This window comes from Schistocerca americana, chromosome 8, assembly GCF_021461395.2.
Source record: "Schistocerca americana isolate TAMUIC-IGC-003095 chromosome 8, iqSchAmer2.1, whole genome shotgun sequence".
In the NCBI taxonomy this organism is placed as follows: domain Eukaryota; kingdom Metazoa; phylum Arthropoda; class Insecta; order Orthoptera; family Acrididae; genus Schistocerca; species Schistocerca americana.
Genome location: NC_060126.1, coordinates 506787700 through 506814185, shown reverse-complemented (window position 1 = coordinate 506814185; position 26486 = coordinate 506787700). Strand labels below are relative to the sequence as shown.

The 26486-nt window shown below is 43.6% G+C and overlaps 1 protein-coding gene and 1 non-coding gene across 4 annotated transcripts in view; one reads left to right on the top strand and one right to left on the bottom strand.

Annotated features, from left to right (window-relative positions):
- Positions 1-26486, top strand: part of LOC124544869 (trichoplein keratin filament-binding protein) — a 754849-nt gene that overhangs the window by 570657 nt on the left and 157706 nt on the right. For 2 of the 3 annotated variants that reach the window (XM_047123583.1, XM_047123584.1), the window contains one exon: positions 2301-2484. The exons of the other annotated variant lie outside the window; for it this stretch is intronic. The gene's annotated coding sequence lies outside the window, so the exon portion shown is untranslated. The remainder of the gene's footprint in view (positions 1-2300; positions 2485-26486) is intronic. 3 annotated transcript variants of the gene reach the window in all.
- On the bottom strand, positions 15765-15838 carry Trnat-cgu. The gene has a single exon. It is a non-coding gene; the product is annotated as a tRNA-Thr (tRNA).

The following is a 26486-nucleotide window of genomic DNA, read 5'->3' as shown; positions in this document are numbered from 1 at the left end:
AATGTAAAGCAACATTCGCATACAGTTAACCAATGTTCTATTACAAGCGTTGATGTGAGGAAACGGAAGGAGAGCGTGCGACGGGGGACAAGCATAGTAGTGCGCAAGTCCTACGAATGCTGCGTAGTAGTATTTTTTACAATCTTGAGACAGGTTTCACTCGATAAACACTGTTTCCAGTTACAGTGTAAAACATCTTCATATGCAGATATGAATATTTGCATGACTAACACGCAGGCAAATCGATGTTGGAGAAGAAGAATGCAGGTGCCTAAATTTGTGTGTAAGTGTGAAATGCAGTGCACGTAACACTGAACTGCATCTCCAGCCGTCCTCAGCGTCACCCTAAAGCTTGGCGCGTATGTCGCTTGACGCTTTTCGCTGGCTTCGCATTACAACTGAGGAGCAAATTGAAAATCAAAACACTCTTTACCGACGAGCAACGTAATATAGACATTCATGGAGGGGGGGGGGGCAGTTACATGAAAACGAGACAGATGCAAAGGATCTAAGTAAAGTGTTATTACGTCGACGGTAATCGCCGTAACTGTTAATACATTTATCTCACTGTGTCACAAGACGGTCAGTGCCTTCATGTAAAACCATTACGTACCCATGTGCGCACTTCTTATTTCGTAGCAAATCTACGGCTACAAACGTCTCTCTTCACGGCTCCAAAAATATGAAAACCTCGTGGGAAGCGACGTTGCCAAGGTTGTTTCGACTGCGCTGCAGAAGTTTCGTTGAGAAGCCCTGATACGTTCTCCATACAGTCCCCATCTGTTCGCATGCGATTCCCATATTTTTGGAGTTTTCGTCACGGCGAGGACCACCTTGTCTCAGAGAGGTAGTTGGATAAATGCATTAACTGTTATGGCGATTACTTTATTATTTCAAAAGTTTGCTTACTTTTTTCCCGTTTGTTTCCTTTCAGTTTCACTTGTCATTATATGTTACAAATGATTTCGCATTTCAATTGCTGCTACATCTGCGATAGTTCCTACTGCCTGCAATGGCACTGTGGAGCATTTCAAGAGTTTTACTAAAACACTTAAAAGGCAGAGAACGTCAAACTATGATTAATGAAAAGTGGAACATACGTAAACCTGCCATATAGCCAGCTTGATCTGCTAATTCTTTCTTAGAGGACAGGTTGGCATCAAAAGGATAATCACTCACCACGTCTTACGCATATTTTTAATGTTGAGCAGCATAATAGATATGTATCCGTACTTGATTTCTTCCAAACACATTTGTTGTGCTTTATAAAAAGTTTGTGCTTATTCACTTCTTTTCTACTTGACGAAAGCATGTAATAAATTGATCACCTCTGTCACCTCCCCAGTTGTACCGTCGAGATCTCGGTAATTTTCTGCCAGTCACATTTCTTTTTCTTCGGCATATGCTCTCGAGTCCCACAACAACCTACTATACCTGTATTCTTCTGTCACCAACATTACATAGGACGTACTCTTCACGCCACACCGTCGTTGACGCTCGTCAACACCAACAGTATTTCGCATGAAAAACAACAGAGCATAGCCGTCTGCGCTGCTAGCGCCGAAGCGGAGAGGACGCGATCTTCTGATGGTTTGTCGAAAGACCGCCAACGAGCAGAACACGAGCGAGCACCAGCGAATACGAACGGAATAAGAGCAAATGGTATTCGCTCGCAGTCTCCTACCTACCGTTACACAAGTTCACGTTCGCTGATGCTCGTTCACTTGCCTTCGCTCTGGTGTAAACCAGGCTTCCGAGTAATGAGTAACTTTAGGGTCACGTGTATTGCGTCGCTGTCGAGTCAGCTACCAGTTGCAAAGTGTACGTCACTCCTCAGTTTCTTCCCAGAAACACTTATCAGAAACGGCGGGCTGGGGAGAAGGGATGAGGGTGAATGCACATGTCGTATTAAAATACTGTTGACGATGTAGCAATCTACGCCGCTAGAATCGGTGTATTAATTACTAAGAATCCTTACGACTGCATACTACAGTCTTGAACCGTATAGTAAACAGCAACGCTCTATGAAACTGTACTGCTGGCAGCCGCACACAGCCTGTTTAAGTTTCCTACAAATCACCAATACATGGCAGTACAGTAACCTCATCATTGATTTACCGTTGACATTTGCCAGTTTTAAAACCGGGCATTAGTGTTGTCGGTGTTTTGCGTTGTTGCTGAGGCTGGTAGCGTCTAAAACGGGCGCGAACGGCGTTTGATGTAGACTGATCACTGTGATGGACACGGAAATGCCGCGTACTCATGTGAGACAGAGTTTGAAAGGGGTCTTCATTTTGCAGGCTGCTCAAACCGCGCAGTATCCAGCTTTGTGGGGCATTTGAACCTGACGGCAGCGTGACGTCTGACTGCGTGCAGGCGTACTCCTCGTCAAGGTTCCGGTCGACCACGTGTGACCGCCACGTGGGAGGGTCGCACCGGGGAGAACGCAACCCCTCCACATCTGCGCCTGCCATCCAACAACAGGTAATGCACTACCTAGAACGTTCTGGACCTCCCGCACTCGTACTAGCGGCAGCTGTACCGGGGAGTACCGCCCCACGCGCAGGCTGGCGTTGACACCACAGCACGGACGGTTGCGTTTGGAGTGATGGCGTGATGGCGTGACCAGGAAGCGTGGGCGTGGACTGGGACTAACGGCGTCCCGCAGTGTGCTGCTCTGAGCCGCGGCTCTGCACTGCTTCGTACTTTTTGACAGTAGCGTATATGACACGTACACTGTTTGACGAAAAGATACGTAATTAACAGTTGCCATTAAATAAAACAACAGTATGATCACTGTTTCAGATAAAAATATGACTTTTTAGCCTGGAATAATTTCTAAACTACAGTAAATGCAACGAATTGGAATGCAAAAACAGCCGACTTGCCCGGAGTGGCGTATGACTTGCGGGAGAGAAGCTAATCATGCGAATAACGAACCATATCATTGATGATCAGTTCATTGTTGGTTACTATATAGGGAGCACCGTTAGATGCAACAGCTCTTTTGCTAATATCAGGTGCTTCAGTACAGAATGTTCGTTTCTTTATTTTTTTCTTAGCTTGTGGAACTCGTCTTAGTGTAAATGCATTCTTAATAATTGCAAAGAGCAAGAAGGAGCTAAGTTCCAAAATTTATTTCTTAGTGGATTCCGTCTCATTCTTTCATTTTAAATAGTTTTGTTATCTTTCTGACTTTTCCTGTTGTAGTATCTACCATTTCCAAAATTATCATCTCTAAATTATTATTGTTGACGAATACTGTTTCACCATTACGAGAACTCGCTGTTGTTGTTGTGGTCTTCAGTCCTGAGACTGGTTTGATGCAGCTCTCCATGTTACTCTATCCTGTGCAAGCTTCTTCATCTCCCAGTACTCGCTCCTCAGTACTCACTCTTCATCTCCCAGAACTCACTATGACCGACATACTCGCCGGAAGAGAATTCGGCAACTGTGTTGATATTAGTGAAAATTTTGTATATCTATTATATTTAAGTCCCAGTTGCACATTTTTGGTGCTCAATACTTCAGTCGGTACAAACGGTACGCGTATACAATCACATTGTTGTCAGCCAACCAGTCTGTTTGTGTGTCCGTTCGTTCGTCCGTCCAGCCATCCGTCCGTTCTTAAGACTGTTAAGACCCCTTTTGTTTTCAGGAACGGGTGGAGGTTAAGTTGATATCTATATCGCATTCTAAGATATACCGTCTCTTCGCGGTGTAAAAAATTAAAGCTTTTACGACAATGCTCTCAAAAGATACGGCCATTTATGTCACATACTCGCAAACCCACTCATCAAAACTTGTAAGATACTTCCTATTGACCTATAATCATGAAATTTGGCAGGAAGCAAGGTTCTACAGTACAAGTGAAGTAAAAAAATCCGAAAATTGTTAATTTACAATTGCATCACACGACAGTTACATTTTTTTGTGTTTTGTTATCCGCCAGTACGCCTGTCAGTCTGTTAAGATCCCTTTTTCTTAGGAACGGGTAGTTGTATCAAATTGAAATTTATCTCACGTGCTAAGGTCTACGGTCCATTAGGAGTGTAAAAAAATTAAGCATTGTAATTCAGTGTAATCAAAAGACACGGCTATGTATGTCACATGTTTTGATATCTTGCCAGTATAACAGGTAAAAATCGTCGAGATACTCGATTCGCGGAATAATGAACTATGTAAAATTAAGTTTCTACCAAGCCCTCGGTGCACGGGTCCTACCTACACTTATCCGGATTTTATTTACAGTATGACTAATTTCGATGCCCCTCGATCATCTTCAGATCTACGTAGTTGCGCAAGCAACATGTCGTTTCTGTACCGGAACTACAAATCGAACAGAGCATTCATTGTGGTCCCGATACAGACGCGACGGGTTGTTTGCGCAGCTACGTACATCTGAAGTGATCCAGGAAGGAGGAAACTAGTCATATTGTAAAAAAATAAATAAATAAACGAGGAACTGCGACCGAAAAATAAACGACACATTAATTTTGAAATTATTTGAATTAGTCGCTAATTTACTTATCATTTAACTCACAAGACAACGAAGTTAAATTTATGCAACACAGTCTTCGTAATTGCTCACTTTACAATATAGTACAAGGATTTCCGTCCGCCAAGAAATAAGGGCATTAATTCCTGCGCGTCTTTATGTGACGATTGCACGAGTGTATCACAAATTTGAAAATTTTGTGCAATACCAGAACTTTTTTTTTAAATATCGGTGACTCACTCAGCCAAAAGCGTTCGTGAAAAAGTTTTAACTAGTATTATTTCACTACTTCGTAATTTCTGGCTGTTTCATATCTTTCGTTAGCCGTCAACCATCCACAATTTTTAAACTTCTTGCTTCATTACTAAATCGTTTGTTGAGAATTATTTTATCTTATGACTGTTAGTGTAGTTCTAACGAATTCATATGAAAGGTTGTTCCATAAAATTTCGGGCGTGCAGCCGCATAAATTTCACTTCTTTTTCTGGCATTTCGGCTGTATACCGTCCAGCCATCTTCATTGTGAGCCGAATGAATGACGCTCAAGCACTTAACTCCGTCCTTTTAAAATCCGTGGACCCCACCACTGCGCTTTGCGGCCACTGATACACAAGGCGCGCGGGGAGATGATCGGCAGGCAAAGAGGTAAAACCCATGCATGAAATTAGATCTGTGGTTGCATGGTCGATCCACACGGTGATATCGATGTGTCACTGCGAGCTGCACCATTGCGACGCCTTTGTGAGTTTATTACAGAAAGTGCCGGATTCCATGATTTGTAGTCCCAGATAGATGAGGTCGAGGCTAAAATTTCGACGTTATCGTACACCATAGGGTGGCCAGTGTCTATACAGTGCTCTGCCACCGGCGATTTATTAGGTTGTAAGAGCGGGGTGTACCTGCGGTGCTCTGTGCATCTCTCATGTACTGTACGTGTCGTCTGTGCAATGTATGAACGGCGACAGTCACAGGGGATCTTGTAAACCCAAGGCTTCCGAAGCACCAAACCATCTGTAACAGGACCCAGGAATACCGCTGTCTCTCCTACACACTGCTCTCGTCAGCAACTACGTGTGGTCTGTGTGTCGGATTGCTGAGAACACTCATCGTCTGCGAAGGATGGTGGCAGCAATTTTTCCGTAAATATAAATCCGTATGTGTCGTTTTCCGATTTACTGCAAGTCCCAAAGTGCCATCATATTTGCGTCATGCCAGAACATCCAAAAATGGAAGGCCTCTATCTTTTTCGATTTCCATTGTGAACTAAATTTGTCTGTGGATGGAATTGAAATGATTACAAATTCTTTTAATGTGTCTTTACCATGGGGCCACATTACAAAACGTGTCTTCAACATACCTCCAAAATACTGTGGGCTTCAAGGTAGCTGATTCCAGCACCTTTTTGTTGAAGTCGTCCATAAAGAAGTTGCCCACCAAGGCCACGAATGAAACCAACAGGGGCGTAAGGAAAGCAGAGACAAAACACGGAAATCCATGGATTTTCTGCCATATGTGGTAAGCCTGTCGTCAAAAACAGGACAGATCCTCAGCAAAAACAAAGTGAAAGTGATTTTTTGCCCACCACCAAAGACAGCAGCACTCTTGGGTTCCGTTGAAGATGATTTGGTGCTTCGGGAGCCTTGGGTATACCAGATCCCCTTGTGGGTGTGGCCGTTCATACGTCGGACAGACGACACGTACAGTACATGAGAGATGCACAGAGTACAGTGCTGCAGCGCTCCGTGTTTGACCGGACACGGCTCGCCTGTTGATGGGGGGACCGAGCCGCTCGTGTCCGGCCCCACACGACTCGGCTCGGTCACGTACTCGCCCCATGTCTGTTGTCCGGATTCCGGACACGCGGATAACCGAGCATGACCGGCCACCACTGACGTCTCAACTCGCCTCGCCCCGGCTCTGCACTGTACTGTACAAATACAACCTCCCTCTCTCTCTCTCTCTCTCTCTCTCTCTCTCTCTCTTACACACACACACACACACACACTGTATTTATCTCTGTCTCTCTCTCTTTTAATACAAAATTAACGTTTCCAAGGACGGGTACGTGATAATGCTAAATTCATAAAGCACTTGGAAAGTAAAATGATATTTCGATACAATCGCGGATAGAACACGAGTCTCATTTCCAAACAGAAGATATATTTTTCCTTTCATCAATAGGAAACATTAAATAAGTGCTTTCCCTGTAATCTACAAGACAATCATCTTTATGAAGAAAGCATACAAAAACATTAAACTTTTACAGACGTAACTTGTCATACTTTTCACTTGTTTGCAACAGAAACAAAATTATAGTTATTGTTGATCAGCAGTAAATCACTAACGCGTTCCGGATTTAATTGGCTGCGGCGATTTGTTAGTAACATGCCGGCTTTACTAAAGCATCTTTCACTAGGTGCGCTTGTTGCTGGGATGCATAAAATACGTCTTGCAACTGCAGACAGGCCTGGCAGGTCTGTTTCATGTCTGCTCCACCACTTGAAGATATCATCATCTCCGGGGTGCATTAAAATGTAGAGATCTACTTCATCTGCTGCGGATGATTTGATGTTCCTCCATTCCTATCAACTATCTCTCTTTCTGGGTGGTGATGAAACAGTACTTGAAGGATCTATGATAATAAACGAAATACAAGTAATACAGGACTGATGTGGAAATCATCGAGAAGTTCCCGTAAAAACGAGGTGTTTTACGTTAATGAAGTATTATACGAATCATAACATTCCCGTTTCTCTATGATACACTGTCCACCAACTATACAAAAACGATTATGTTAATGATTGCATGTTGTACCTGCGTAAGTAGCACACATTTGTTGCACATTGCTAAGAATTTCCTGCTTTTCATTTATTTCAAGCATATTAAGATCACGGAAAGACGGCCAAAGAAACGTAGCAATTTTATGTCTGGAAGTGATCACAATCTTCTCACAAACGAAAGCCAAGGCTCAATTTTTAATCCTTTGTACCTCCTGTTAAAAATACATATCTGCTAGTACACATCAATTACGCTTGTTAATTATAAATCTATCGCGTATCATAATGAAACAGTGCTTTTAACTGCAGTAATCACTCACCTGACGGTCAATGTCATTGACACTGCAAATTTGTTGCAGTTTGTGAAACCAAAGAACTAACTGGATTGTCGGTTCTTTTTCGCCTTCTAATTCATCTGTGGCCTCTTTAAATGGTCTCAGGAAATGCTCAATTTTTCCTGCAAGCGAACTATCATATCCTTGCAATCTGTAAGCGGAGTCCTTTTCCGTCAGCAAAGCAGCAACTTCGTTATACTGAGTGTGTAAGGATTCCAGCACAGTGTACAAGCTGTTCCAGCGAGTGCAGACCTCTTGTTTTAACGATGATTTCAAAGACGAGCAAAGGCCACTTTTCTTAATGCATTTTGCAGTATTTATTGTTGATGCGACGTTCGGGGCATGATTTAACAAGAAGTTATCTTCATCGAAAGTATGGCTAGCCCGCATCTCGTGGTCGTGCGGTAGCGTTCTCGCTTCCCACGCCCGGGTTCCCGGGTTCGATTCCCGGCGGGGTCAGGGATTTTCTCTGCCTCGTGATGGCTGGGTGTTGTGTGCTGTCCTTAGGTTAGTTAGGTTTAAGTAGTTCTAAGTTCTAGGGGACTGATGACCATAGATGTTAAGTCCCATAGTGCTCAGAGCCATTTGAACCATTTGAAAGTATGGCTAAGTGCTATGTTTATACAATGAGCAGCACAAGGAATCCTTTAGTGATTTTCCAAAGCCTTTACACATTGGCACCCTGGTCGGAGACAAAAACAAAAATGTGCAACATGTCCGGCGAAATGTCCCAATCAGCCATCCTCTCTTCAGTTTCTTTCATAATATTTACTCCCGTCTTCTTAGCGTCCGGGAATTTTGTTGTAAATAAAACATTGTTCACAAGAGACCAATCTGTGTTTATGTAATGTGTTGTAAGCGTCAAATAGTGCACCTGATTATGCGAATCAGTCCACATATCAACTGTCGCAGCACATGTTTTATTAATAACTTCCGCAATAACAGAAGGCATTATGCTGTTTCGTATTGCATCAGCTTGTTCTTTGACAAGTCTGCTTATAGTAGATGGATATGGCATGACATCTGCCAAGTTAACTTCTCCGTAATGCACACCTAGATGTATTAATTCTTGGGCTAGTTCTCTGAAACCTTCAGCGGAAACCAAATTAAAAGGTCTTATATCTTTAACACACATTGCAACACACTTTGCTGTAATACTATTTTTATTGCTGCCGGTATCCCTGGAGGAGCTGTATCTTTGTGAGATTTCTTGCAACTGTATTTCTTTAAATGAGTAGTTCCCGACTGGAAAAACAATAATGTGGAGCAGTTTATGCACGATACGTACCCAGTAGACCCACTCTTTTCGTCCACAACTAACAGAAATGTACTCCATACTTGGCTTTTTAGACCTTCCCGTTTCTTCAATCTGTAAACATTGGTTTCAATCTTGCGTCTTACTACACTGGCTTCCTCGCGCTGCATGATTACAGAGAGAGACACGCCACAAATGAGAAGGCCGTACTGGCTGCAGTCTCACAAGGATAATGACATTTGTAATGTGTTTGAAGTTACCTGCTACGTATTCGGTCACGGCATCTATGCTCGGTCGCGAGAACTAGTGCGGGCAGTCTATCCAGTTAGGGTGTGCTCGCTCCATCTCGTATTTTGTGCTCGCGTACTCGGTCATGCAGGACTCTAGCACAGAGCACCGCAGGTACACCCCGCTCTTACAACCTAATAAATCGCCGGTGGCAGAGCACTGTATAGACACTGGCCACCCTATGGTGTACGATAACGTCGAAATTTTAGCCTCGCCCTCATCTATCTGGGACTACAAATCATGGAATCCCGCACTTTCTATAGTAAACTCACAAAGACGTCGCAATGGTGCAGCTCGCAGTGACACATCGATATCACCGTGTGGATCGACCATGCAACCATAGATCTAATTTCATGCATGTGTTTTACCTCTTTGCCTGCCGATCATCGTCTCTGGCGCCTTAATGTATCAGTGGCCGCAAGCGCAGTGGCGCGGTCCACGGGTTTAAAAAGACGGAGCAAGTGCTTGAGCGTCAGTCATCCGCATCCGGCCCATTCTGAAGATGACTGGACGGCATGCAGCCGAAACATCAGAAGAAGAAGTGAAATTTATGCGGCTGCACGCGCGAAATTTTGTGGAACAATCATTGTGCCGCGAAAATACCAAGATGCATATCACATTAAAGATTTTGATAATTTTCAATCTTCCTGGTCCAAGAAAAATGTTTCGGTAGTTAATTGCTATAGATCTTGAATATTCCAAACTGCAACAAAAACATAAAAAAGCTGTACAAATTACTGTCGAAGTTCGTGAGGAATTGAGCACAGAATTTTGCAATCTCCTTATACTGAATGCGACGACCAGGTGAGCTCCCTTAAGAGCGCCGAACAGTTGTAAGGTGATGTGCTAATTCCTGACATTACTGTGGACGAGGCAGTAGCAGCCAATTTTTTCAGTCTCTGCAGTGGTTTGAGGACTTGTGTCTGGCCTCCTACTGCGTTATAACTCACCGGAATTTCACGTTCTTTCAGTCTGTCGATGCATCGCACTAAAGTAACTGGTATATCTTTTTGAAAATAACCCACCTCACATGCTACAGAAAAGACTTCCTGCGTGGAAAGTATAACTCTCATTTTTATTCCGGCGACTGACGTGTGGCAGCTTTCCGCCGAATCTCTTCGATTTAGATACGAGGAAATGAATATACTTCTCATCTTTCCACAACCTCTCCTAAGAACTCCGCTCATTCCACGATGAAACGTTGTTACTGTTTTCGTCGTCTTTTTAACTCCGATATCACTGTTTCTGATGCCCGACGAGTACAGAGAGTTATGTAACCCAGTTCACGAATAATCAAAGTTGCTTCAGAGGTGGGAAACGTGCGATACGGGATCAACTTTTACCCGGCGATCGCTACCGATGTCGTTTCTAAAGTGAGTAAAAGGAAGTTGGGTGTCGGTACATAAGTCAAATTTATAACTTTAGCCTTATATTCTGCAAGATGAAAGAATAGGCGTTGGTTTCTAACCTTCACTCTTACGTTTCCGACTGTTATTATTAGGTATTTTCCGGATGCAGGGCTTTTTTGTGTGATTTTCCCCTTGTTGAAGTAAGGAGACGACTGTGATCTTGTGGACCCTGTAAATAGAAATACTTGTGCCCGCATTTAACAGGAGCGGTTGTATGATTTTCTTCGTTCTCGGCTGTGCCTTTGTATTTAGCATCTGATGCGTTTGGCGGCGTGTTGCTCAAGAGGGAAACTGCATGATTATTATTGCAATTTTTGAGTGACTCCTTGGTGTTATTTCCTGCGAATAAGTATTCAGACCGTATTAACAGTGCAAAGGAAAGGGGATAACTGCTTGTTCATATTGCGGTTTCAACAGTAGAGAGTTGAAATTTTCTCATTTTTCTTTAAAGTGTTACATTCATACTTACATAATCATGATTTCGGCTTCAAAGTGCCATTATCAAGTGTTTTAAGTGTTATAAATTGCCTAGGATGGCCTACTGTCGTATTAAAATACACTATTAGACACATTGTCTAAAGTTTATCAGCACCTCACGCTGACAACCAGCAGCATATTTGTGCTTGAGAAAAGCTGATATCGCATACTCGACACACGAAGCTAATCTGCCGAGTAATGGATGTAACCAGGCTAATGTTAAACAAATGACTGTGCCGTTAGCGATCTGGAGGAAACTTGTAAAGGAAATGATTCCGTTCCACAAAGTAGATGAGAGATTACAGGTACACTTAATACGGTTCTTCGTCGAATTGGTATGAAGGCATATACAGGTTGGCTATCGAACGGCTTCCGTGGGCAATTTTCACTATATAATTATTGACCAGATTTAAAAATTAAAAATGTTTTCGTAAGCTGCTCAATAAGATGTGTAGTCTTACGTTAAAAGTTTAACACAGTAAGACAAGTACTACTGCTAGAAGCTATACAGCGTGTATATTGAGCTAGTGTAACGTACGGCTTGCAAATTACTGATAATATATTAATGCAGTATCTGAGAACAACAGTACTTAGAGACTTTAAATATAATTTCAAACCTTTTGCAAACTACGATATTGCAGTTGCTGTGTTGTTCAGAAGTGTGATGCAAAGTTCCTTCGGACATGTATGCACGTAAACTTCTCTTGCTTAGATGCTTAACGTCAAATATTTAACACATCAACTCGTTTGTAAAGGAATCAAATGTTTAATGCTGTTTCATACGGGGTAATTTGATTCTTTGAAGAATGTGGGTAGAGGCTTTTCTGGTAACACTAAACTACGATGCTTAAAATATTCAGTTTGGCTTGGGATGCTACTTAAGGGAACGAGGATCAGCTGAATAAAAATACTAAAACTGCTAGTTGTATGTGGATATCTGACAGCTTAATAAAAAACAAGGGCGGAGCATGTTACTCTGTTACTGTTGTGTCCGGGATGGTGGACAGGCCATCCAACGAAAGAGGCGGCCGGCCGCCGTTATGTCAGTATGTGAAAAACAAGTGGTCAAAATACGTTGTAACGAAAGTGATGTTCAACAAGCGTCCAGTGCTGGTGGATCATGCTATCGGATGAGGAAACTGTGTGTTTACCACCTCCATCCAATCGCGCCCCCGCTTACACGTGATCCTTCTGCCGCACAATGAGGAAAACGTGCTGGGCGGATCACAACGCCCAACCAACTCGCCTCCTTAGCCGCTTCGTCGGCTGCATAGTTTCCCCATATCCCGATATGTCCCCGTACCCGACAGAGTTTGCACCTGGTGGAAGTGCTGGATACATTTGCTGTACATACTGCAGGGCACAGAGAGAGTCGGAGCACTACCGTGACGGCTGCTCACCGGCTCGAGTGCCTTTAGGACTCTGTATCTCTCGGCTTCATAATTTGTTTGTTGTTCTGGAAGGCGGACTCTGAAGACCGTGTGTAGAACAACAAGTGAACAAACGAGTATATTCCACAACTTAGAACCATCCGTATATACGAGGGCAGTTCAATAAGTAATGCAATACATTTTTTTTCTCGGCCAATTTTGGTTGAAAAAACCGGAAATTTCTTGTGGAATATTTTCAAACATTCCCGCTTCGTCTCGTGTAGTTTCATTGACTTCCGACAGGTGGCAGCGCTGTACGGAGCTGTTAAAATGGCGTCTGTAACGGATGTGCGTTGCAAACAACGGGCAGTGATCGAGTTTCTTTTGGCGGAAAACCAGGGCATCTCAGATATTCATAGGCGCTTGCAGAATGTCTACGGTGATCTGGCAGTGGACAAAAGCACGGTGAGTCGTTGGGCAAAGCGTGTGTCATCATCGCCGCAAGGTCAAGCAAGACTGTCTGATCTCGCGCGTGCGGGCCGGCCGTGCACAGCTGTGACTCCTGCAATGGCGGAGCGTGCGAACACACTCGTTCGAGATGATCGACGGATCACCATCAAACAACTCAGTGCTCAACTTGACATCTCTGTTGGTAGTGCTGTCACAATTGTTCACCAGTTGGGATATTCAAAGGTTTGTTCCCGCTGGGTCCCTCGTTGTCTAACCGAACACCATAAAGAGCAAAGGAGAACCATCTGTGCGGAATTGCTTGCTCGTCATGTGGCTGAGGGTGACAATTTCTTGTCAAAGATTGTTACAGGCGATGAAACATGGGTTCATCACTTCGAACCTGAAACAAAACGGCAATCAATGGAGTGGCGCCACACCCACTCCCCTACCAAGAAAAAGTTTAAAGCCATACCCTCAGCCGGTAAAGTCATGGTCACAGTCTTCTGGGACGCTGAAGGGGTTATTCTGTTCGATGTCCTTCCCCATGGTCAAACGATCAACTCTGAAGTGTATTGTGCTACTCTTCAGAAATTGAAACGACTTCAGCGTGTTCGTAGGCACAAAAATCTGAACGTACTTCTCCTTCTTCATGACAACGCAAGACCTCACACAAGTCTTCGCACCCGAGAGGAGCTCACAAAACTTCAGTGGACTGTTCTTCCTCATGCACCCTACAGCCCCGATCTCGCACCGTCGGATTTCCATATGTTTGGCCCAATGAAGGACGCAATCCGTGGGAGGCACTACGCGGATGATGAAGAAGTTATTGATGCAGTACGACGTTGGCTCCGACATCGACCAGTGGAATGGTACCGTGCAGGCATACAGGCCCTCATTTCAAGGTGGCGTAAGGCCGTAGCATTGAATGGAGATTACGTTGAAAAATAGTGTTGTGTAGCTAAAAGATTGGGGAATAACCTGGTGTATTTCAATGCTGAATAAAACAACCCCTGTTTCAGAAAAAAAATGTGTTGCATTACTTATTGAACTGCCCTCGTATAACATCTCGAAACAATCTTAAAAATTGAAAAAATAAACTTTTAAAAATGTAGTCTGGAGTACGAGATTTCTTGTGCTTGGATCTCTGAAGACGCAAAGACAGCAGTTTGTTAGATCCCTGGCTCTTTAACGTGAGGCCTAATATGAACAATCACTGACGTGGCAGCCGTGGCGTTACCGTAACCGCTCGCGGAGCACAGGCACAGGTAAACGTAAACACCGGACTCACCGCACGCTGCCTGCGACATGCTCGCCGGTGGACACGTGTGCTGGCCTCTGGCGTGCTGGGCGCACACTGCTGGACGGTCTGACGAGAAGGTCGCACTGTTTGTTCCGCAGGTGCGGCACGGCGAGGAAGTCTCGCGCAGCAGCGTCTGGAGGGGAGCCGATTCAAGTTCAGTAGCGTTGTACGACCGGCAAGGAAGTCTGCTGTGGCTGCGCTCTCTCCTGCACTGATGCCACGACGCGGGTCAGTCAGCTGTCGGTCGGCAGAGCACTTCCCCGTAGGTCACAGCGAACCGGCGAATTTGGATTCATATAATACTAGAGGAGCGCCATCACCAACTGGACGTGCATTTCGGAACGAAAGGGACAGGTGTTACCGGCACACATAGTGTCTTTCGTTTATCGCATGTAAACATAGGATTGTTTTGTGTTTTGCACAAATTTCCTGCCAACGGGTCCAAAGCGGAGGTCCACAATAATTAGAAATTTGATGGGTTATGTAGATAAATAATTGAAACTTTAGATAAAGCCAGTAACAAGTTGTATGAATTGCATATGTCATTGAAAAAGTCCTAATCTTCTTTACGCTCGGATTTTAAAACGTGAAATATCTGTAGTATTGAAATATTCGTTTTGCCCATTCAAACATACTTGCTATATTATTAAATTTGTTCTGCAGAAGTGACACTTAAAAGAGACGTACACCAGCTCGAAGCAGCTAAAACCAAGTAAAAATGATTTCAAAATGCGAATATGTTTGTTCTCCCATTTAGCAAGATCTTTTATTCGTAGAGTTCTACATTCCTGGAGCCTTGATCTTTGAAGGTTAACGAATCCAAAAGAAACATAAGCACAAATCGTTTTATAACAAGCGGGATCATAAGAGTTGTAAATGAGGTATTGTTTCGTAGAGAGATAAACATTTTCTTGAATCAGTACAGGGTGTTAGGCGTATACATACAGATATTGAGATCCTTGTTAACTTAATATGTACCCACATTAGTGGATTAGTGTCTTTTTTTTTCTCTCTAACAGTCTTCCTGGAAACACATCACATGATTTACTGCCTGGTGTTTTCTGCACGTTTGTGCCACAAAGTGGACTACGCCCGTCAGTATAGTCTCTCCGTTTTGTATCCATGCGTCCACGATACTCTGCTACCCAGAGGAAAATAAATATCAGTGGCTTGCTCTTGCTACACGTACTTGGAGGTACTAACCAACCTAAAACGTACTAATCGTAATAGGTATAATTATTTGTCCCCAAATGAAGTAAATACCGATGTAATGTTGTTCAGTACATTGTTCTCAGTCATCTGTATGATCTGTACTTATACCCGTTACACCTCGTGTATATTCACACATATAGTACTTACACAGTCGTAGTTCCCTGAATAGAATTTCCGGTGTTCGCTTACAATTCGCTTACAATCAAAGTGCAAATGCTGAGTTTCAGTGAAGATAACGAGAGCAAGCCGCAATTCGTCAATAATAAACAATCTGTTCTTTCGGACATACCATTGGTGATCTTGCAGCTCTCGAAGAATGAAATTACAATGAAATCCAACCCTTTAGCTGCTTTCAGGCGTTGATAAATATCAACAGGGACATTTGAAAATGTCTGCCCCAACCGGGACTCGAACCCGGGATCTCCTGCTTACGTGGCAGACGCTCTCTCCGACTGAGCCATCGAGGACACAGAGGATAATGCGACTGCAGGGGAGTGTCTCTTGCAAACTCCCCATAAGACCCACTCTTCCAACTTACTGTCAACACACTACATTTATAGTGCCCCTGCCCACTATACTGATTACTCGCGCCATTCACTCTACTGATTCCCGTAAGAGTTCGGGCAATGTGACTGCATCCGCACTGAAGAAGATCGTTGGCCGGTAAGCCTTATCTATATGAAGATGATATCTGTTCTTTCGGACATGTCCCGGGTTCGAGTCCCGGTCGGGGCAGACATTTTCAACTGTCCCCGTTGATATTTATCAACGCCTGTAAGCAGCTAAATGTCTGGATTTCGCTGTAATTTCATGAGTCAGATCTGGTCTGACTACAATTTGCTGCTTTAGAAATAACACGCAAGTAATAGCATTAACAGGAAATTACCCACGTAGATCAAAAACTGCTGTTGATGAGACAGTCGAGTAAGTTTCTTATTTTAGCTTGCTGCGACATCAGTTGTAACTATGACAACATTAAACAGATTCCAAGCTAAGCATGGAAATTTAAACGCAATTTCAAAGGAAAAACAAGAATAGGAATATAATTCAAATGTCAATAAAATTTTCTTGGTTCCCAAGCCATATGAGTTCGAATAAAATACTTGAGCTTTCGATGGCTGTATCTGCCATTGTCGTCAGGAGTAAAAACCACTGACTGCCTGGACTATTTTTTTCCTTTATTGTTATCTCTCCCTCCTCACCCCCATGTGAACCGAGAGGGCGGGGCGGCTGGCAGCGGCACGAACAACCCACTCTTCAGCCAGTAGAATTTACTTCTAACTTAGATACTAAAAGAAAAGAACAAGGAGACGTATGTACTATGAATTTAAAATTACTTTAAAAGGTGATGTTAATGGGGGGATAGAAGTAATGTAATGCTGTCTTCATTGATTCAGTGTTGGTAGGACGGATTTATGACGAGGCAGAGTACGTGGTCCGGGAGAGGGAGACGGTTGAAATTCCTTTGCGAGAGGATGTGGAGGGTGTGCAGGTGGAGGGTTGGTGGGATGTGTGAGATGTAGCAGCACACTAGGATTGCAAAGGGGAGGGGACACAGTATGATTGTCGGAGTCGGGTTTACGTGTGGTGTAGGTTATCCAGAGGTGTTCAGTGTGAGTGAGGAGATATCGAAATTTACTGATTTAAAGGATCCTTGTGGGGGAAGGTAAGCGGATGCAGAAAGCGAGGCGGTAAGCATGGAATTCCAGTATCTGGATGGACATTTAGAACTTGGGAAGGGCGGATATCCATGCAACATTTTCATAGCAAAGGATGGGGCAGATCAGCGGTTTCTATGTGTGAAGGACTGTGGAGGGGTGCAGTCCCCACGTTTTGCCTCTTAGTAGTTTCTGTTTTGGGCTTTCTGTTGGGTGATTGGTAGGTGAGGTCTTCACATTAGTTGCTGTTCGAAGGCTAGTCAAGGTATTTTAGCGCGTTAGCTGGATGAGGCGGTTTTAAATTGTGAAATGGAAGTCATGTAGATGGAAGCTCCAGATGGTGTGTCCTGTAACTATTACCTGCGTTTTGCAGGGGTTAATCTTTAATGAGCCATTGATTACACCAGGAGGTAAATTGATTCAGGTGGATTTAGAGGGATTGTTGGGATTTCTGGAGCATAGGATAGAGGGCGAGGAAAGTGATATCACCATACTGAAGGAGGTGGTTTGGGCATCGGCAGTGTATAAGAGGTAAAGGAGAGGGGAGGATCCCTGGGGCGCTCCTGCAGTGGGGTGGAAGGTACGGGAATTAGTGATGGTAAAAAGACATAGGACGGCCGGTTGGAGAGGAAGGACGCAATAAGACAGGAATAATTGATTGTAAGTGTATAACTCTTGAGTTTGGAAAGGAGACTGGAATGCCCTACGTGGTTGCGTGCTTTCTCTAGGTCAAGGGGGACAAAGATGGCGGATGTACAATTGTTGAGCTGTTGGGATAGGAGATCGGGGTGAGGTTCAGAAGTTGATCATCAGCAGAAAAGGAGGGACAGAAGCCAAATTGGGTAATAGAAAACAGATGCTGTTGGAGCAGATGTTGGTGGATGTGTCAGGAGAGGATTGATTGAAAGATCTTGCTAAACACTGAGGTGAGGCAGTACGAGGAGGTATCAGTGGGGGGTTTGTTTGGTGAGAAAAAAAATTAGGATTTTGGAGGCGTTCCACAGGTTGGGATGGTAGCCTCTGGAGAGGATGGTGGTATACAGGGTTGCAAAGGTGATGAGAAAGAAGAAAGGGCATTCTTTGAGGTGGCGATAGGTAGTTCAGTCATGACCAGCGGACGTCTTGCATTTCCTGTGAAGTACTTGTTTTATGTCCTGTGCTGTGACTGATGTGTTTAATTGCGTTTCTGGTATGTTGAAGTACCAGAAGCTGAGGGCCAGGGGTGGTATGTGTGTATTCGGGGACAGAAGGGAATTGGGAGCAGTCAAAGTGAGGGTCGTCAGGGATGGGGAAGATGCCTGAGAGATAGTACACAAAGTGAGTTGCTTTGTTCACGTCGTCAGGTAAGGGTCGGTCGTTGTGAAATATCGGGTAATGAGGGATGGGATGGGAGCCAGTAAGTTGGTGGAATGTTTTCTAGTATTTGGGAGAGTTAACTGGGAGTGTAGCATTGAGTCTGATGCATGTCCAGTGCCAGTTCCGGCGTTTTCCAGCATTGAGTAAATTTCTAATGCGTCGTTGTATTTGCCAGAGGTGTTTGAGCGCTTCCCAGTCACTAGCCTTTAGGGAGGATTGACGTAAGCGATGGGATTCACGGAGGAGTGCAGCTTGTGGGGGAGAGTGGGGCGCTGAGGATATATATAATAGTGATATGGGGGAGATAGCATCTGACAAGGTCTGTTTCAGGATTCCTGGTAGGCATTCCATTTGGTACGGGAGCAGTAATTGATAACATTTGGATGGGGTGCATGGCGATGGAGATGGAGTAGTGTGTAGGAAATGGCGAGGAGGACAGGTACGTGATCATTTCCAATTGGATCGAGGACTTGTGCAGTGAGGTGTCCAGGGAGGTTGGGTGATGCTAGGATGACATCTGGGGTTGTGTTGCTTTCGGACAGGTATGCTATGACATGGAGACAATTTCACCTTGGAGGGGTTGAGTAAACTGGTACCACAGTTGGAATTCAAAAGCGGATCTATTATGGATGTTGAGGTCAGTGGCAGTAATATAGGTGCAAATGGTACATTCGATGTTGGTGATGAAATCATAGGAGATGGGATTATTAAGTCGGTTGTGGATGGTAGGACAAATAAGTTAGGGGTTTGAGGAGGAGGCTAAGTGTAAGCTGTTCGGTGAGATTATTGAATAAGGGTTGCGGCCGAATGAGGATGTTCCTGTGATGGCCAATTGCTACTCCACCTCAGGCCAGGGAAGGGGAAGGGGGAGGGGGAAGGAGGGTTATCAATGTGGTGGCGGATATAGGGAGAGGTACGGATGGTATGGTGTGGTTGGAGGAAATGAAGGTCTCGATGTTGTGTTGGGAAAGGGTATGCATACAAGGGCTTATTGGCGGGTAGTGAGCGGATGTTGCTATATAGGATGCTGTAGTGCTGTCACGGTATGATGAGAGGCTTGGTAGTGGGATGCGGAAGTAAGTGGTGGAGAGGTTTACACGAGGGTGTCGAAATGGGCGGGTTTTGGTACGGTTTTACGCTTCTATGGCCATGATTGTAGCCTCTGGAACCAACCATAGAGGGCCGAAACGACGTGTGCGCGGAAGGCGAGTTGTGCAGATCATAGTAATTCCTTGCCGCCGCGGGACTGGCGTAAGGGGCCGGCACCAAGTTTGAAACTGCCGCTGCCGCCTCCCTACATGCATGACACATCCTTCTCCGCTTCGTTTCGATATACAAAGCCCGCCCCCACGTCGTACTAAGCGTGTACTTCTTGTCTCTGTTAAAAATACTTGTTTATTCTAATCGCAGTCGCCTCCTTTATAACGGAATTACGGGTATTTTGACGCATGAACCGAGACTCTCGCGTTTTCTAACTGTATTCTGTGTCTGTTTTCTGGACAGTGCTCGACTATGACCGTCATGTCAATCTCCCTTTGTTTAATATGTAGCTTGTGTTCGGTACAGCGCTCTGCAACTGTGCGAATTGTCTGGCCTATATCGACACTGCCGCACTCACAAGGGACACTACACACACCGGGCAGACGAAGAGCTATGTCGTCTTTAACAGGGCGCAGCGTATCTCGTTGACTTGGGAGCGGGCCGAAACACTGGTGTCAGCGCAAGTCTCTGCAGCACACGTCCTAACTCGCTGCCCGTTGTCACACAGAATGGCAGGAAAGCTGCTGACTTGGCCTCTTCTGCCGATTCACAAGGCGTTCTTCTTCGGCGTCATTCGAAAGCGTTTGCAATGTCTCTCTTGCTATAATCATTGTCTCTCAACACGTGTCTCAAATTCTACAATTCAGACTGTAAACCTTAACCTATATCACCATATAGATTCGTTTCAAAAAGTTGATCCCACAGCTGGGGACGTATCCTTGTGAGGCTGAGCTTGTGATTTAAAATAGTGAACAACTTGAAGTCGTGAGTTAGTTAGTTTCATTGATCAGCAAGTATACTTTTCCAATCTAGACGTGTTCAAGAAAATGGGTATTGTGCTTAGCCACTTAGCGGATTTCTAGAAAAGTGTTGCAGATTAGTGAGCAATGCACGTGCCCCGTGGGAAGAGTCCTCGTATCGGAGGACAGCGCAAGTGACGAGCTGGCCAGTGGTGCTGGTGATCAACGAACGAGGCGGATGTCGCGAGGTCAAACTGAACGTGGTGTGTAAGTTCGTTTCTGTGGAAACTTGGGAGTTTGGTGTGTATGTGAGTTTCGACCAGATGACTCTGAGTTGTTACCTTGCTTCGTTTTTTGTTGATGTTGCCGAAGGAGTCGCAGCCCTGGGGAACCTTTTTGAAAGTAGTTTGGCTGCTACTGGTGGAAGAGCAGGGATAATTTGAATCGTGTCACGCGGCCAAAGCGAAGCAGATGATTATTATGTAGACTGATTTTGAAAGTGTAGCAGTTTAAAAAAACTGATGCAGGGTACGGTCGGGAGTCGAGTTTCGCGCGACACCACGACCGACCACTACGGGGACAGACAAAGGAAACGTATCACCTTGTCCACCTTGCTACCTGAATCATTTTCAAGAATCCAGGCACCTAATCTTGTTCCTGTGGATTACACAGACTGCATAAATAAGTTGTTGCATATTGATTCGCTACTGTATGAAACACACTTTCGTATTAGTAAATTATCTTATATACACCGCTGGGCCGGGGACCCAAATTACGAAATTTTACTTACTATGTATAATTATTGAGTGTAATAGGAAGAATAAACCGTTAAAGTTGTAGGCGATTGAGTGGGGGTGTACAGGATGTGAAATTCAGTACAGAAAGCCGTCACCTCTCGACAGCGACGTTGGTTCTGCCCCGGCTGTGTATGGACTGGAGGTGAAGCTCGGGTGGCCTGCCGCCTCACTCAGCAAGCTCCGTTCGAAAGTTCACCAGTCGTGGTGCTGCCGACCAGAAGCAGCCCGTGACCCCGTGACCACGTGTTTCCAATGGGGGTGGGGGGGGGGGGCGGCGGCCAGCAGTTGAACACCCTCTGTGCGGAGGTGGTTCAGAACAGCGCGGGCAACACGCCGTCTTGCGACCGACACGCGATCTTGCTTTATCTTGCTGATGGACGGGTGTGAGAACACAAAGAAAGCCGGTAGTCGGCGTGCTGACGCTCGCGCGGGAGAATACATGAACGAGTGCTGAATTTATGTGAAAACTCATAAAAATTTTTAAATAAAACAAACGATATTAATGTTCTACACCTTTATTCTTTATGTCTTCATATTTGCTCTCTGTCACTAGAGGACTGGTTGTTGTTGTTGTTGTTCTTGTTCTTGTTCTTGTGGTCTTCAGTCCTGAGACTGGTTTGATGCAGCTCTCCATGCTACTCTATCCTGTGCTAGCTTCTTCAACCATCAGTACCTGCTGCAACCTACATCCTTCGGAATCTGCTTAGTGTATTCATCTCTTGGTCTCCCTCTACGATTTTTACCCTCCACGCTGCCCTCCAATGATAAATTGGTAATCCCTTGATGCCTCAACACATGTCCTACCAACCAATCCCTTTTTCTCGTCAAGTTGTGCCACAAACTTCTCTTCTCCCCAATCCTATTCAATACTTCCTCATTAGTTATGTGATCTACCCATCTAATCTTCAGCATTCTTCTGTAGCACCACATTTCAATAGCTTCTATGCCCTTCTTGTCCAAACTATTTATTGTCCATGTGTCACTTCCATACATGACTACCCTCCATACAAATACTTTCAGAAATGACTTCCTGACACTTAAGTCTATACTCGATGTTAACAAATTTCTCTTCTTCAGAAACGCTTTCCTTACCATTGCCAGTCTACATTTTATATCCTCTCTATTTCGACCATCAGTTATTTTGCTCCCCAAATAGCAAAACTCCTTTACTACTTTAAGTGTCTCATTTCCTAATCTAACTCCCTCAGCATCACCCGACTTAATTCGACTACATTCCATTATCCTCGTTTTGCTTTTGTTGATGTTCATCTTATATCCTCATTTCAAGACACTGTCCATTCCGTTCAACTGCTCTTCCAAGTCCTTTGCTGTCTCTGTCATCGGCGAACCTCAGAGTTTTTATTTCTTCTCCATGGATTTTAATACCTACTCCGAATTTTTCTTTTGTTTCCTTTACCGCTTGCTCAATATACAGATTGAGACAACCCTGTCTCACTCCCTTCCCAACCACTGCTTCCCTTTCATGTCCCTCGACTCTTATAACTACCATCTGGTTTCTGTACAAATTGTAAATAGCCTTTCGCTCCCTGAATTTTTTTACCCCCGCCACCTTCAGAATTTGAAAGAGAGTATTCCAGTCAACATTGTCAAAAGCTTTCTCTAAGTGTACAAATGCTAGAAACGTAGGTTTGCCTTTCCTTAATCTTTCTTCTAATATAAGTCGTAAGGTCAGTATTGACTCACGTGTTCCGACATTTCTATGGAATCCAAACTGATCTTCCCCGCGGTCGGCTTCTACCAGTTTTTCCATTCGCATTATAGCGTGTACAATGTTGGTATGTCACGTAACTATGTCGATGAGAGAGAAACACCTTGCTGTAACCGAGTTTTGAATTCGATGAGTTCGTCCACACACGAGCACTGCGACATGTGCAACTATTCGGCGCCTTTGTTTCATTGTTATTTGTCATCCTCCGTACAGTCTAGAGTTGGCTGCATCCTATTTTCATCTGTTAAGGAAGACCTTCAATGAAAATTTTGGAAATTGCTGATGTCATCAGTCCCTAGGTTTACACACTACGTAATCTAAGTTAAACTAACTTACTCTAGGGACAACACACACACACACACACACACACACACACACACACACACACACACGCCCAAGTAAATATGTACACATCAAGAATAAAGATGTACAATGCTAATAATGGTAGTTTTATTTAAAAACCTCGTAGAATTTTGATATAAAAAATCGGCTTTCCTTTTCAGCACGCCATATTATATCTGCTTACAACATGCACATACAATAGATGACCAACCAATAATCGAACAAAATCACAACGTTCATTTTAAGGATCATCACTATTTTGCAACGTGAATAACGATGTTTCATACTATTTTATACACAGAACAACCACAGCTAAAAGAACTTTGTTAATATTTAAAAGTCTTCAATCCGTTTTCTATCAAAAAGGTCTTAGAAGTTGTGGGATTCACTGTGAATGATGTCTCTTCAAGCCACTTCAGCTGTTTAGTAGGCCTCTATTGGGAACAAAAGCAGTTCCGCACCGTTACAGATGCATCCTCAGGTGATACACTATTAACTGAAAAGTAGTTTTTCAAAAAAAGAATTTTATAAAGAAAGTGAAGGAGGGAATTTTTTTATAAAAATTCTTAGAAATATTTGTCAAACATACATTAACTGTGACACTGTCAGATTTTTTAAAAAGTCAATGCTCACATGTTTAGCCCTCAGTCAGACAGATAGCTATGATGCCCCGTAGTTCAGTTGCAAAGCGAAAATGTTAATCCATTATAGGTTGTTGTCAACAGTAAAACTGGCATTAAGCACCAGTACGCGAATGTCAAGCTGGACACACGGGGTGATTACACCTAATATAAAAAAATAAATGCAACCATTAAAATTTATGTCCAAAGGGTGTAAAAAACTTAATCTACGGGTTCTACGATGCTAAATAATAGCAACCCACCAAAGTACTGGGGCGTTTTGAATCACTTACCATTAAGCAAATGTAAAACCGCTGACTGTTTGTTAATACCAGTGCTACGGACTAGTTCTACTATAAACTCATATTGCCAAACATTCATCCTCAGTTTGACAGTTTGATACCATGAATCATGAGATTTGCTGCGATGGAAAACTATGAAAAAGAATGAACCTATGGCAAGAAACCACTTGCAATGTACGTGACCGACCTTTATGGTAAAGTAATGCAAGTGGCACGAAAGTAAAAGTAACGTTACTTAATCAAGCGTGTTTTGCAGGGACGCCATAATGAAAAGCATAAAATAAGTAAAAGAAATCCTGTAATATGTTTCTGCTCCGGCAGACGTACACCCAGTTTTTTAAATGCACGTTCCACAAATATTTTTAAAATTTTTTATAAAAACATGTTCCCCCTTTGTCAATAAAATCCTATTCTGAAAAACTGCATGTCAGTTAACAGTGCCTCATCGTAGGCAGCTAAAGCGGAAGAGTCTTGACTCACTGTGAATCTCTTCGATTTATTAGACCTTATTTAGCAAGAAAAGGGTTTGAAGATTCTTGAATGTTAACAATGAATAACGATAATATTGTGAAGCTACAATATTTTCATGTCAGTACTTATCTTTTGGAATGGCAGCAGTCGTCCAGCGGTAGACTTAGTTTCTTCAAGATCTGAAATTAGTTGGTCTACATCTTCATCCACATCTGTACTTTGCAAAGCACCCTGAGATGCGTGGCAAAGGGTACATCCCATTGTACCAGCTATTAGTGTTTCTTCCCGTTCAGTTAAAATACGGAGCACGCGGAGAACGATTGTTCGAATGCCTGTGTGCGTGCAGTAATTATTCTAATCTTATCGTCATGGTCCCTATGCCAGCCACACGCAGTGGGTTGTAATATATTCCAAGAGCCATTATTTAAAGCCGGTTCTTGAAACTTTGTTAATAGATTTTAACGCGATAGTGTACGTCTATCTTCAAGAGTCTTCCAGTTCAGTTCCTCCAGTATATGTGAGACACTCTCCTACGAATTAAACAAACCTGTGATCATTCGTGCTGCCCTTCTCTGTGTACGTTCAACATCCCCTGGTAGTCCTATCTGGTACGAGTCCCACACACTTGAGCAATATTCTAGAACCGGTCGCACGACTGATTTTTTTAAGTAATCTCCTTTGTAGACAGACTGCACTTCCCCCCGTGTCCTACAATAAATAGAAGCCTCCCACCTGCTTTACCCACGACTGAACCTATCTGATCATTCCATTTGAAACCCCTAGAGAGTGTTACACCCAGGAATTTGTATGAGTTGGCCGGTTCCACCAACGACTCATTGGTATTATATAGTCACAGGAGACTACATCTTTTTTCGTTTCGTGAAGTGCAAAGTTTACATATGTGAACATTTAGAGCAAGTGGCCAATCTCTGCACCACTTTGAAATCTTATCAAGATATGGCTGAATATTTGTTCAGCGTCTTTCACATAGTACTTCATTATAGATAACTGCAATATCAGCACAAAGCCAGATTTTACTATTAACATTGTCTACAAGGGCCCCAACACACTTCCCTGAGGCACACCCCCCAAAGTTACTTCTACGTTTGACGATGACTGTGCATCCAAGATAACATGCTGTGTCCTCCCTAACAAAGAAGTCCTCAATCCAGTCACAAATTTCTCTTGGTACCGCATATGCCTGAACTTTTGACAATAAGCGTAGGTGCGGTACTGAATCAAAAGCTTTTCGGAAATTAAGAAATACAGCATCTACCTAGTTGCCTCTCAGTATGTCATGTGAGAAAAGTGCGAGTTGGGTTTCACATGATCGATGTTTTCGAAATCCACGCTGGTCGGCACTGAGAAAGTCATTCTGTCCAAGATACCTCATTATGTTTGAGCTCAGAATATGCTCTAAGATTCTGCAAGAATTTTATGTCGAGGATATTGGACGGTAGTTTTGCGGATCATTTCTACTACCCTTCTTGGTGATGGGTGTGACCTGTGCCTTTTTTGCCACAACTGGGCACGGTTTTTTGTTCGAGGGAACTACGGTAGATTATAGTGAGAAGAGGGGCTAACTCATCCCCAAATTCAGTATATAATATGATAGGGATTCCATCGGGGCCTCGACGTTCAGTTTTAATGATTTCAGCTGTTTCTCAACATCACTGACACTAATACTTGTTTCATTCATCTTTTCAATGGTACGAAGATTAAATTGGAGAAATTCTCCTGGGTCTTCCTTTGTAAAGCAACATTTAAAAACGGAGTTAAGTATTTCAGCTTTTGCTTCCTACCCTCAGTTTCAGTTCATATTTCATTCGTTAAGGACTGG